The sequence below is a fragment of the Olea europaea genome, chromosome 18 (genome assembly GCF_002742605.1).
Source record: "Olea europaea var. sylvestris chromosome 18, O_europaea_v1, whole genome shotgun sequence".
Classification (NCBI taxonomy): Eukaryota; Viridiplantae; Streptophyta; class Magnoliopsida; order Lamiales; family Oleaceae; genus Olea; species Olea europaea.
The window spans coordinates 1-14369 of record NC_036254.1 but is presented as its reverse complement, the minus strand read 5'-3'; the positions used below and the strand labels follow the sequence as shown (position 1 = coordinate 14369).

The following is a 14369-nucleotide window of genomic DNA, read 5'->3' as shown; positions in this document are numbered from 1 at the left end:
AATCTTCTACACTTCCGGTTATTATTTCAAATACTGTCAGTGAAGTGGAGGAAGAGAAACTACTTTAGGTGCTAAGGGAGAATAAAACAGCCATTAGATGGTCAATTACTAATATCAAAGGGATCAACCCGTCGCTATGCATGCAAAAAATACTCATGGAGGAAAAATTCAAGCCAAGCATTGATGGTTAGCGAAGATTGAATCCATACATGAAGGAAGTGGTTAGGGCTGAGGTATTGAAGTTGCTTGACGCAGACATCATCTACCCAATATCAGATAGTGCATGGATCAGTGCAGTATAGGTTGTTCCCAAGAAAGGGGGTATCACATTGGTGGAAATGAGAAAAATGAGTTGATTCCTACAAGAATAGTGACTGGATGAAGAGTTTGCATCGATTACCGCAAACTAAACGCTGTTACTCGAAAGGATCACTTTCCACTACCGTTTATTGATCGAATGTTTAAGAGACTAACAGGACACTAGCATTACTATTTTCTGGATGGGTACTCCGGGTATAATCAGATTCCAATAGCCCCTGACGATCAGGAGAAAACAACTTTCACCTGCCCCTACGGTACATTTGCATATCGTAGGATGCCTTTTGGCTTGTGCAACACTCTCGTCACTTTTCAGCGCTGCATGATGGCTATCTATTCGGATATGATTGAGAAATTCATTGAGGTATTCATGGACGACTTCTCAGTGTTTGGGTCTTCGTTTGATGAGTGTTTGGAGCATCTGAGTCTTGTATTACAGCAGTGTACGGAGACCAACTTGATATTGAATTGGGAGAAATGTCACTTTATGGTACAGGAAGGCATCGTGTTAGGACACAAAATCTCAGCAAAGGGTATCAAGGTGGACAGAGCAAAGATATTTTATGCTAGATATTTTTAGGATATTTATGTGTCTAATAATATCTTTTTTTTATATTATATTTTATACATATTCCATATATATACTAATATAACTTGGTAGGTAAAAAAAATTCCCCAACTCTTTCACTTTTCTCTCTATCTCTCTTGGTCTCTCTCTCTCTTTTTCTTGATTTTTCTTCTTTTAGTTTTATTTTCTTTTGTTAATTTTAGTTTTATTTTGGGAATCAAGTGGATATAGCAAGGAGATCATTAAGGAAAGCTTGAAGAATACATTGAAGGAATTACAATTCGTATTTAAAAGAGTTTTATCTCAACTTTTGTATTCCTTTCATTTAGTTCTTCATTTCGTAATGATATGTTTATGAGAATCTCTTTGTTATTTTGTTAGAATGATGAACTAAATAAGTTTATGTTGGAATTTATGTATTAGCTTAACCTATTTTCATTAATATCGTGTTATATGTTGTTAGATATGCATTTGTTATCAAAATATTGGTGTATTAATTATCATGTTTAAGATTACTACATTTATTTGACGTCAATAGATGTTGGGGTTAGGTAGTTGCGTAATTATTGAAAAATAGTTGCACATAATGGACTGAAATAATTAATACCATAGGTTTGTATGGTTTCGACTATACGCGTTTAGGTATCCAGACATGTATACCTACCCAATGTGACCCGTTGAGTTATTTTCACAAAAATTGAATGCAGTTGTTTGGTTTAGAACGACATAGAAATATGTTAATGCCAAGCAATTAGGGTTGATATCGCTCGACAGAGGTTATTGACTAATTTTGGAAAATCGGGTCTAACCACATATTTTGGTAATTTGCATCGACGCATAATTGGCTTGAAAAGGGTTAAGCGAAATCATAAATTCCAACATCTTTTAAAATCAAACTTTTCCACTTTTTAAGTATTATTTAAGTATTTTAAATCAAAATCGAGTTTTCGCCTTTTTATAGTTTTTAAAATCGAACTTTTAAATGTGTGTATCTTTTTCATTAATTTGAAACAAATAAACTCGTAATTGAAAAGAACACTCTATGAGGGATCGACTGGGACTTAAAAGGTCCATTATACTACTTGATCGCGACCGGTGCACTTGCGGCGTGCTATTTAATCGAACATGTCGGGTTCACCAAGAAGTGGCATGATATGCATATTCAGAGGCGTGAATTTAAGGTGGGGCAGAAAGTGCTACTCTACAACTCTAGACTTAAGCTGTTTTCAGGAAAGCTGCGACTGAGATGGTCTGGTCCATATACTATTACACAGGTATTTTCACATGGGCCAGTTGAGATCACTCATGACAGCAAGCGGACATTCAAGGTCAATGGATAGAGTTTGAAGCACTATTTGGGCGGCGATTTTTCAAAGGAAAAGTCTACCGTTCATCTTAGACCACCAGAATGATGCAACACGGTAAAGTCGAGCTATCGACTATAACCTAACGCTGGGTGGGAGGTAACCCACTGTATCCTTCTATTTATCTTACTTTTCACTGTATTTTAAGAGTCATTTAATTTTCGCATTTGCATTTTTCTCGGTTATCGTTCATCCATGCATATTATATGATCAAATTATCGTCCACATAATCTCCTGGGCATTACATACATGGTCGGTGAGTTTGAAATGATTTTGGGTGATTGGAAGTATGATTCATGCATTTCAAGATAAAAGAACGTTTTTTTAAAAAAAAAAAAGAAAAAAAATTTAGATATTTTTCGATGATGTCCGGGGTGAAAGTGTGCACTTAATCACGAGTCACTTGACACAATTTTGATGTTTTGAGCTCCGTTTGTGAGTATATTGTTATTTTGCCTTCCTTATACGTTCTTGAGTATGTTTCTTGAAGTTTGCATATAACCACATTCACAAACACTTGAAAGGCCATGTAAAACATCACGTCCATTTTGCAACACGTAGGCACATGGCTAGGTCACGATATGTCACGTCACCCTACGTCCCCTACTTTACACCATTATTTGACGCACCAAACGAAGTCCAATTGCTTTGAAATTTGAGTATATGGTAGATATCATTAAATACTTTCATATGTCAGGAGATTGCCTGGGGAAATTTCGATATTTTTCAATGATGTCCGGGGCCTAACATGCGTACTCGGTCATGCGTCCAATATTTCAAATGTGCATATTTCGGCCTAATTTTCCAGTTTTTCATCTTGGCACACTATTTACACTACCTTGAATGTCATGTTTTGATGAGTGCACAACAAGGAGTTCTATATGCATGTTGACGCAAGTTTGGGGGATTTGTGACATAATTGTCTTGCTAATCTCATTCTCCCTCTCATTTTTCAAAATGAAGTTTAATGAATGTTATTTATATACCTTTGCAGGATGTCTCCAAAAAGAACATCAAAAGGAAAGGAGAATGTTGGTTCCACATCTGGCACAGCCCGGACTATGGAGCCCAAAAGGGGTATCAGGCGATTTCTATCTTCAGACAAAGGGCCGTTACGCCAATGTTGTCCGTGAGTGGGCACTCCTCCTCGAAAGACTAGTTTAGTTGGATGATTTCCTGGGTTTTGAATTGGTTTATTTAATCCACAACTGTGGTTGAGATTGAAAGATCACACCCAGTCTATGAAAATTTGGAGAGGGAGTTCTATGCCAACTTCAATACCGAAATAGACACACCTGGATCCGATCATTTGCATCAAACATGGGTTCGGGGCAAATGGATCATGTTTTCACCTGAAGTAATTCATGACTACTATCAGCCCACCTGGACTAATGTAGTCCCAGTCCCGCATGATTTCAACTGGATTGAAGTTGCAGAAGTTTTATTGGGACGTGAAAATGCTTGACCTCTCTCTACTGCAGATTGGTATCAAATCGACCTCACCCCTTCGATAGCCATCCTATTGCTGTTCATATGCCACAACATCAAGCCCATCTCCTATAGGATGATATTCACAAATCAGAAGGCGGGGTTTATCTATCACTTAGTTCAGGGCAGCAAGATCGACTTGGCCACTTACATTTACAACCAAATACACATTACAGGCGTATAGGGAGACAGGCACACCTCCCTGATTTTCCCAAGCTTGATAAGTGGGATTTGTAGAGCTGCAGGCATACAAGTTCAGCCTAGGAAGGCACCAGAGAAACCAAGTCCATATATCAAGCGCCTCACACTCGAGGCCTAGGATCGGGCCAAAATTAAATATCAACAAAAGTTGGAAAACGAGCGCCGTCGACAGCAACAGGCTGAAGAAGGGCAAGCAGCTGAGGACTTGGAAATCCCACAAGCTCCGCCACCACCGGCTGACATGGATACCCAGTTATTGAGGCAGATGTTTGCCACTATGACTGGACACAATCGAGACATGCAGCATCTTCAGCACTCATTTGGAGCACTGAGTACCACCATCCAGCAAGTGCAGATCGATATGGCAACAGTGAGTCCCTTGCGGCACGACGACAGATGAGTACCTTTGATGGGCAATTGGGCATGTACGTTGGCAGGATGGATGGTATACAGTGGCGGATAAATGAGACTTGAGACTGTCTAGGGAGTTTGGAGACAAGGGTTCAGGCCATGCAGGTGGAGCAAACCCAACAGTCTACCATGTTGAGAGAGATCTTATTCCGCCTTCCTCCCCCTCCTGGAGATGATGATGTTGGACCCAGCCTTCCGTCATAGCCACCATTTTGATCAGGTGAGTACTATTTACCCCATTTTGATTTTTCTTCTTCATTTTGTCCTTAAGATTATGTATTTAATCTTTTGTTAATCTTACATTGAGGACAATGAATTAACTAAGTTTGGGGAGGGTGACATAATTTTAAATCTCTATCTATGTTCATCATCATCTAATTTCCACTGTTTTCCATTACTGCATAAAGTATGCATGATGAGTGTCAAAAAAAATTTACATTTTATTCAATTTGTTTTAATTCTCTTCATGTATACTTATGTGGGCTTGATAACCTTGTTAGCTATGATGATATTATTGGACTAGTTTAAACTGCGAAACTCTGGATATGGTGTTAATTAGATTAACTGATACTTGTTCATGCAACACTTGACATTATCTATGCACACTATTCATGCTTGACATATTAGGTGAATGACTGAATTTTGAGCATAAAGCAGGAAAAGAATGATAACCTTCTATTGAATTAACCTATAAACTACCTTAAGACAGTTTGGTGATAGTTGAGCTATTATAGGAAAGCATTGAGATGAGCGGGGGGCTCCATTCATGAACTTTATTGTGTGGATTGCCTAGACCAGTGGGATGAAGAGTAGTTGAAAATCTTAAATTGGGGGTTGGTTGGAAACTAAATGTCGAGAAAAATGACAAAGGGCATAAAATTAATATGTAAGAATAAAACACTTCTTTTCATGCTTTTATGATTCGAGCAAGTAAGTCTATAAGGATATCTCAAAATCTAGTGCCCTAAAGCCAACTGGCCTAGGAGTCACTGGCCCAAAGCTCGATACATGGATCATATAGAAAGCAAGAGGGAAAGAGGTTAATAAAAAGTCATCTGATCGAGCCTTTATAACTCGAGTGAATAAGCCTGCAAGGGTTTAAAACCTGGTGCCCTAAAGTCAACTGGTTTGGGAATCACCGGCCTAAAACTCATTACATGGGTTATATAGAAAACAAATGAGAAGATGATAATCAATCAGAAATTAGAGAAAGGTGAGAAAAAATAAAAGAGAGACAATCACATGACGAAAAGCCCTTGGACATTTGGTTGAAGAGACTATACCTCTGAGGCGAGGCAAGTAACCTAGTTTAATCTTGAGTGTCAAAGTAATCGAACTTAGAAGAGCCTTCACTTGTTGAAATGTAAACTTGTGATAGTAAGAATAATCCAAACTACGAGAGGGTGAAGACTACAACTATGAAAATTCCTAATCTTAAAACACAATCCCGGGATAATTGAGTGAAAAGAATAAGTTTGGGGGGTTGTGTATCTCTCGAGCGAGTAGGGATACATTTGACCACTTGGGGTCGGGACTCAAATTCATCATGAACCTGACATGTTGGCATGAATTCACACACACACGTCAATTTGCATTTAACAGGTAAAGGTTGATGTCATGTTTACACTGATAAATTTTCATAAAGTCAAATACTTAGTCCAATCCTGAGCCACAACAGGGTATTAAACCATGTTTGTTCAGAATTAAGTCACTATCTTATTTGAGGATAAACAATAGTTCAAGTTTGGGGGGTTTGATAAGTGTGTTTTTGCACACTTATTTATGCCACAAACATAACTTAATAACGAGTAAAATGATTGAATTGTGACTTAATCTCATTACATTTGTGTATTTTAGGGAAGACCGATGAACATGGTGAAATTCAGGAGAAAATATGTGAAAAGGGACTAAAATGACGCAAAGTGAAAGTTCAGGGACCAAGGTGCAATTATCCAAAAGTTGACTCGATGAAAAAATCGAGAAATTGATTAAGCCAAATGCCAATTGATGATATCTTGGGATGATGGAATGGAAAGAATGAAGAAAAGATTCCAAGAAGTGAAGGATTAAAGTAGAAGGACCAAAATGAACATCTTCCATAGTTGGTAGCACTATGCGGTCGCATAGTGCTACCCTCTATGCGGTCGCATAGAGGCAAACCGAAACTCAATTGCCACAAAATTTTTACTCTATGCGACCGCATAGAGATGCTCTATGCGGTCGCATAGAGCATTTATAGGACAAAATCGTAATTTCCTTTTTCCGTCGAAACTCATATGGAAACAATATTTTTAGGGTCCTATATAAACAAAAACTCGACTAGAATGATAGGGACGCCTTTTTACAAGTTTTTGAGAGATTTTGAAGGAGAAACGACGAGAGAACAAGAGGAAAACATCGCGCCAAGTGAAGATTCGATTGAAACTTAATTCGGGTGATGACGTTTCTTCAACTATTTTTGTGTTTTCTTTTTTTTAGCAAGTTAGGCTAGATTTTTCATTGTTAGGAGATTGATGAACCTTGTAATACTACGTTTGATTCTTGATTTGGATATTTGACATATTTAAATGCATGTTCCGAAATTGAATGATTTATTACGTTTTTATTTCCATATGATTATTGTGCACGTAATTATATGATTGTGATGGCCTGTTTATGCATTCGAAAGAAGGAAAATAGGTTCGACATAGTATAAATTATCATAGGGTCCGATAGGGAATAGAAATATACCTCTATGCCTTGTGTGAATTATTGGATATTCATGAATTTATAATGCATTTCGGTATGTTAGTATTCGTCATAGTGATATAGTTGAATCACATATTCGGATAGGCTTGGCATTGCTCGAAAGAGATTGCTAAATTAAAATAGGAATATTGATTCATCTTTTGTGGAACTGTATGTCAAATTTGCACGATTAAAAATTGAACGGGTATTGTTTGGGGATTCGTGATCCTAGTGCGTTAGTACATTCATTAATTCCATAAAATTCTAGTAGATTGTATCCAAGTAATTTGCATTTAATATATTTCTTTCATTCATAATCGCATCATAGTTTACATCTTCTTTAGCTAAATTACAACACATCAATCTTACTTTCGTGTTTTGGTTAAGGTCATAATAGGTTGATTTGAACTAATTCAATCATTGTGGGATCAATACTTGGACTCATAGTCCATTTTACTACTTGTGAACGAACCGTACACTTGCAGTGGGTTTTGAATCGAAACAAATAATTTCGTGAACATAGATGACATCCAGATTATCAAATTCAATCATGAAGAAATCTTGACTATGAATGCTTGCTGTTTGAATAATATAGGGAAGTCCTATTGTCGGAGAGACACTGATGCTTTTATTTCTTAATTATATGTTTAATAATTGAACCACTGATGCTTATTTTTATCTTTTCAAGATCATGCCAAATTATTGCACAGTATTATCAGTTCATAAGACTAGGCTTCGAGGTATGTGTTTTAACTATAAACAGTCAAGTGTTACTAGGTAATATACCATGTATTTTATCTTCTCTTCGGCTCACGAGTCACGATGATCATTGACATACCTCTCATTTTCATTTATCTATTGTCTTCTCCAAATTTTCATGGTTGTACGAGGTTACAAAAGCATCATGGAGAACTGCATGGAGAATGCTAGGTTTCCCAGAGAAGAAATAGCCAAAACAGGGCGGTTCGTGATCATTTCGAAAGATGTTTGTGTTCTCTCGGAAGCGTTTGCTCTCAAGGATGGAAACTGATGCACTGTTTTCCAAATATTAGAGTCTCTCCGAATGTTTGGCTGGATTGTTCCAGCATATACCATGCCACCAGATGCCGACAACATTGTAGTGCTATGTGTTGTGATTTGAGAGGACTTCAGCCACAGTTTGGCAGAAAGACTCGTATCTGACATACAAAAAGTTCTTAAGGAGTTGGACGAATTGCCACCTCGGGTATCGACAGAGGTTGCACATGTTATTGCCTTCATAGATGAGGAATCGAATAAGGTTGCCCATGTTACTGGTGTCATAACGAAACAAGGGAAGGCAATGCTGACCAATCTCACCAGAAAAAGAGCACAGTAGAAACTGAAAAGGAAATCTTCAACTATTGGAGAAGGATTTCAGACAAGAAAACCAGTGGAGTCTGTTAGTTTGGAAATATTCAAATATTTTCATTCTATCAATTATGTTTTTGTGTGCACCCTCTATGTAGTTTTATGACCTATTCTGTGCAATGGTGGACTAGTTTCTGCATATGGATTGTTGACTGATGACTATGTTTTCCTATAAACAATTGGCATACTTATATCAAACTAGACCTTTTGCCTTTCTGGTTGTGTTAATGTCCTTGTGAAATTTACAAATTGAAGCGTGAAGAACTAAAATAATGACCTAAGTAAATCGATTGATGAATAAGAAACCAAGGGTTATCGTAATTTTATTCTGTTGCCTGGTAGTGTCGTTCTCTGTAAAATGAACTAAAAAAGTGTTATTTTCTTTCATTCATTTTATCTGCTCAGCGCTTAAATGATCTTACAAGGAAAACAAGGACAATCAAGAAATGAAATAATTTTTTCCCCACGGTGTTGAAAAGCTTTCTGATGATTTTCAACAAAGTATTCGACTCCCGTGAAGAATATAAATTTACAAAATCTCCTTCAAGTAGCTAGTTTGAATGAGACCAAGAGCTAGAGAGAGGTTATAATTAAGGTGAATCATTTTATATTGTGTTGATCCCAAAGGCAACGCAATTATTTAGATTAATGACTCTGTATGAAATATGTAATAATATCACAAAGATGAAACAAGATTTAAAGTAAAGAAATCAAAGAGAGTTAAGCAAAAAAAATGATGTTGTAACGACGATATGAAGAGAAAATTAGAACACAACAATTTTGGCTTTAACTACACTGAAAGAAGATGTCACTATTTATAGATACATACCATACCATAAAGATGGAAATAATGTGAAATAAGAAAATAATATATTTTCAATAAAATCACGCGAAAATAAGGAAATAATTTTTTTTTCCTAATTTGGGTCATAAACCCGACAATCTCCACTTTGACCCATTCCGATACAACGAACGAAGTTCCAAAATTTCTCTACCTGGAAAAATATGTTCAACTGCATCGAAATAATTGAACTTTTCAAAACAGTAGCCAAAACTCTCCATCACAAAAAACAAATCTTCGTCTGCTAGGCGTCCACAAGTGACACCCGAATCTAACTTCCAAATTCCCAAAATTCAACCAAAGAATTATTGTTGACCAAACAGGGTCGAAGCACACTCTGTAGCAGAAATCACATCAAATGCCTGATCAAAAAGCCCCTTGCTAAAACTGTCACATTCAATAATCTCGAAAGCATTACAGACATCACTGACACCATTGTACCTATGCTCCATAAGTCCAACCTAGCAATTGAACACACTGTATCCGCTAAAATTAGTGAAAAAACGAAATCACCAATGCTCTCCTGAACAATATTTTGAATCGACCCAGAGGCTATCACAAGAAGGACTATACTAAATTGAATATCCACCACGATACTAAACTTGTCCAGATGTATAACTAGTTCTGTGCTTCCCTACAAAATGTACAACGGAGTCTTCTTTCGTCCCTCTAGTACAACTTGGACACTCCTTCAGACCTTCAGGATTTCACATCCACTAGAGAATTTATACCCTTTTGAATCCAGGATACTGAGAGAGATAAAATTCTTTTTCAGGTCTAGAACATGTCGAACCTGATCAATTGTCCTGACCGTCCCATCATGCAACCTTAATTTGACTTGATCGATCCTAGCAACATGGCAAAACTGATTGTTTCCCATCACAACTCTACTTTGTTTGACAGCTTCATATGTTTGAAAGAAATTTCGAATGGAACACATATGATACGAACATGCCCAATCGAGAATCCACTTCTCGTTAGATTTAGGCTCCACATTAGATACCACAGTAATACCACATCATCGCCATCCGAAAAATCCTCGATAACATTAGTCTCATCCGAATTGCATGATTGCCCTCTATGATTTTCAGCTAAATTACCTTTAGCCAGAAAATCGCAATATTTCTTAATGTGTCCTTTCCTCCTGCTATAGAAGAAGTATAAATTGTTGAAGTTCGTACTCAATCTACCCTTCCGTTGATCACCATGAGATACTAGAGCTTCCTTATCTCTTGATGTAGCTTCAACCTAATGTTTTATCTTCTCTTTTGAGAACAGAGTATTGTAGATATTATCAATGGTCAAAGTATTGCAACTGTACAGAATGGTGTCCCGAAACGATAAATAAGGGACGGGCAGCGAACACAACAAGATCAAGGTCAGGTCCTCCTCTTCGTACTTAACCTCCAATATCTCTGAATCTACAACTATTTCCTTGAACTCAATAATGTGATCTTTTAGTGACCCTTCTTCCGCCATGCAATGAGAATACAACTTTTGTTTTAGAGCCAGCTTGCTGGTAAAACTTTTAGTTATGCATAACTGCTCCAATTTCAACCACAAAACAATCGCTGTTTTTCTCCTTTAAGACATTTTGCAGAATATTATTGGATAAATGAAAATGAATTTGCTATACAGCCTTCCTATCCCTCCATTGTTCAATTAGCTGGCAAGTAAATATGTGATTCGTTGAGATGTAATTTAATTTCAATTAATTAAATACAACAAAAAGAGAATTAGCAGAAACTGAAAGGAGAAAAGCCCGAAACTCCACTCGTATACCAACCTCCTAAAGCGAAATAAGCATTTGCCCGGGTAGAGAGTCGTGGTCGTGCGGCACCAAGTAAAGCCTATTTTAGATCCTACTGATAGCTTTGTAAATATAAGAGGATATGAAATTAGGCGCATCAAACTATGGTTTGTAGCTTTTTGATTGGTTAAGAGAAGCTTTCTTTCTGTTAGTGGCCTTTCTTCTTGAGTAAAGTTGAAGAATTCTGTTACTTTTATCTTCTATTTTGTCGCGAATATAGTCCGTACGAGGATAAGTCGTTTATCAGAATCAATTTTAAAGGCAGCAAAATGTGAACGTCATCATGGACTTGCAAATTTGTTTGTGCAATTCAACACTTGAGCCGAAAGGCATGGGTAGTGCATCTTTTCAACTCATCATACTCTCATAGAGAACTGTCAAAAAACTTTTCTTTTCTTGAAGGCTAAAGAGAAATCCTCATTTGAGTTTAATCACCGAGAATAGCGGATGAAGTAAACTACAGTATACAATCAACTAAACTGAGTGACTCAGTGAGTTCGTGGGTCGCTCTAATCCCGCTATGGTACCAGAAGAAAAGGCGTGAAAGAAAAACAAGACCACAAACCGTCAAAATATTTAAAAACCAATATATATATATAGAGTCAAGTTGGAAATGCAAGGTGTTATATTCCATCAGAGTTAGTATAAAAATTCTCCTAAATGAATGTATCCATGCCAACAGTGACATTAACATATATCCTTGTCTTGTACCTACTATCCACAACCTCAAAAGTAAGTTATACTCAAGCTACATTATTAATTTAGATCTTAAAATTTTCTAAATTTTCTTGAAAACCTTTTTGCAACATAATGAGGCGCCGAAACACACAGCGTAAACAGCTGATGTTAATATTAAGAAGAAAAGAATGACAACATGAGAGGATGGTGGGAGTAATATGTCATTATAGGTCACGAGGTAGTTGTACACTTGGATTGAAATTAAGAAAACTAATACAAATGGTTCAGCTGTTAGCTTTCAGGGGTTTAGTTTAGCAGTTGAGAAGTTCAGATTACTTCTTGACTCAGAAATTCCTTTATCCTAATGTCTAACAATTCGATAAAAATTCCGCCCTATGGACGCTAAATACTAAATTGTTCATTATACTATCCATTACGTAGTGTGTGATACTACATATCAAACATACACATTTTAGAAGTTTAATGTAGAAGTAGACTATATTCTCTATATCAGATTTATTAAAAATTCATCTACAGTATAAGAAAGTGTCAATGTACACTTGTGAGTAAATCCTTTATAGCTATATTTTTAACAGCAAAAATGAAGATTAGTCTTCTGTGGGTATCAGAAAAATTTATGATAATCAGCAAGAAAGTAGGTAAAGCTGGTGAACAGTCAAGATGTTTGATCCATGCAGGAGAGTTGAGACAGTGTGGTTTGAATTTTTTTCCTTTTTCTTTTGGCATTATTTAGAGTTAATGGATTAATTCAAGTGATCATATTGAATCATTAGATTTTATGAACATTGTCTGATGTCATAAACATATATATATATATATATATATATATATATATATATATATGCGAGTCAAATGCATATGTACACGTCCATTTAATTAACATCTACATTCAAGTTTACAATATTCCATTATGGACAATATTATTAGCACTCTGAAAATTCACTGATTCCATTTGAATACCTAAATTTGAGCATCTTGATATTCTTCTTTTCATGAAGAATACGAAATTCTTGAAATCATTTTAAAAATTTCAATGGTCTCGTACTTTTCCCAAGTCATTTGCTCAGTTTTCAAACCTCATTAAACTTTTATTGAAACACACTACACGTACAGGTTCAGGTCCCTATTAGGCAAAAAAACAAGTGGGGGTGGACCCTACATTCAAAAAAAAAAAAAATGTGGGGCCCGCCTCCAAACAGTGATGGGCTTGTACAATAATACTATATGTACATCCCCTCTTACTACTTGGATGACATTCTTCCCATGTGGAGCAAATCTATGCAGTGATGTGATGAATGAGTTTAAAATCAAGATTGTAAATATTGCCATATGGAAGAGTGTAAAGAAATGTGTAAATGAGAGTGTACATGTAGCATGGTTAGGGGCTTGTAAGGCTCCTCTAAAACACCCCACGTGTACGTGCAATGTTTTTCACTTTTAATTTTTTTTGAATAGTACGGCACTTTCAACATTATTCAGGTGTCCATTTGTAATTTTTCACCAAAAAATTCAAAATTTATTTTATAAACAATATCAAGAATAATGAACCATAGTTCAAAACACAAGAAACCCTAGTATCAATCATTAAGAAATTGCAAATAATGCCCTAAACTATATTGTATTAACAAAGACTTATATTTTAATAAAATAATAAAAAGAACATTAAAAAGGAAAAATCCATGGACTTCATAGAATTGCAATGTATCTGTCAGTTGAAGTAAACGGCAGCAGGTTAGAAATGACAGTTAACAATCTTACAAGACCTTTTATATCATGTGTACAAATGGTGGGTGAAAAATAGAGTCAGTCATTGTAGGGCATCTTTTTATTCCTTCAAAAAATAATAATTTCATTAAATAATATAAAAATGAAATATGAGAATGGTAGGCCAACAGTCAAAAGAAGCCTTACGTCCAATATAATTAAATGAAATTAATTAATTTAGTGCAAATAATTAGTTTCCTTTGGTAGTTTTGGATGTTGAGAACATATTAGACTGTTCTTTCCAACAGTTATAACCATTAATATATATGGAGCATTAAGTCAACAACTGACCAAATTCATTAAATTCCTTAAATTTGCCACTTCAAGATTTCCTCTTCATGTTTCTTGTTTTCTTTTCACATGCATGCATGTTGAGTCTAGTTATTTTCATTTTTTAAACAATGTATGGATGCTATAATTTAGAGGTGGGTTAGACAAATTTTTATAGAAAGTTTTAGTAAATTTTGTTAAAAGGTGATGAAGCCCTGTTTGATTCCCATTTTATTTCTTCATTAAAATGAAAAATATGATTATTATTCATTACATCAAGCGACCAAATTTGAATTTTTATTTCTTATGGGGACCGTTACGGCTATATTTTTCATTTTCATTCTTCCAAAAATGAAAAACAAACGAAGGCGAAATATGTAGTCAAAAAGTTGTCAGTCTAATGAATAGTGTGGTTAAAATTGAACTTTGACAACTTAAAAAGTTCATAAAATTTTAGTACACTTTTATCAAACAAGCACTTAAAATTATCCAATTAAATTATCAAAATTAATCCCAAAA

At 35.8% G+C, this 14369-nt stretch overlaps 1 pseudogene; it reads left to right on the top strand.

Moving 5' to 3' along the window:
* Nucleotides 1–8502, top strand: part of LOC111367026 — a 24972-nt pseudogene extending 16470 nt beyond the window's left edge.
* The last annotated feature ends 5867 nt before the right edge of the window (nt 8503–14369 follow it).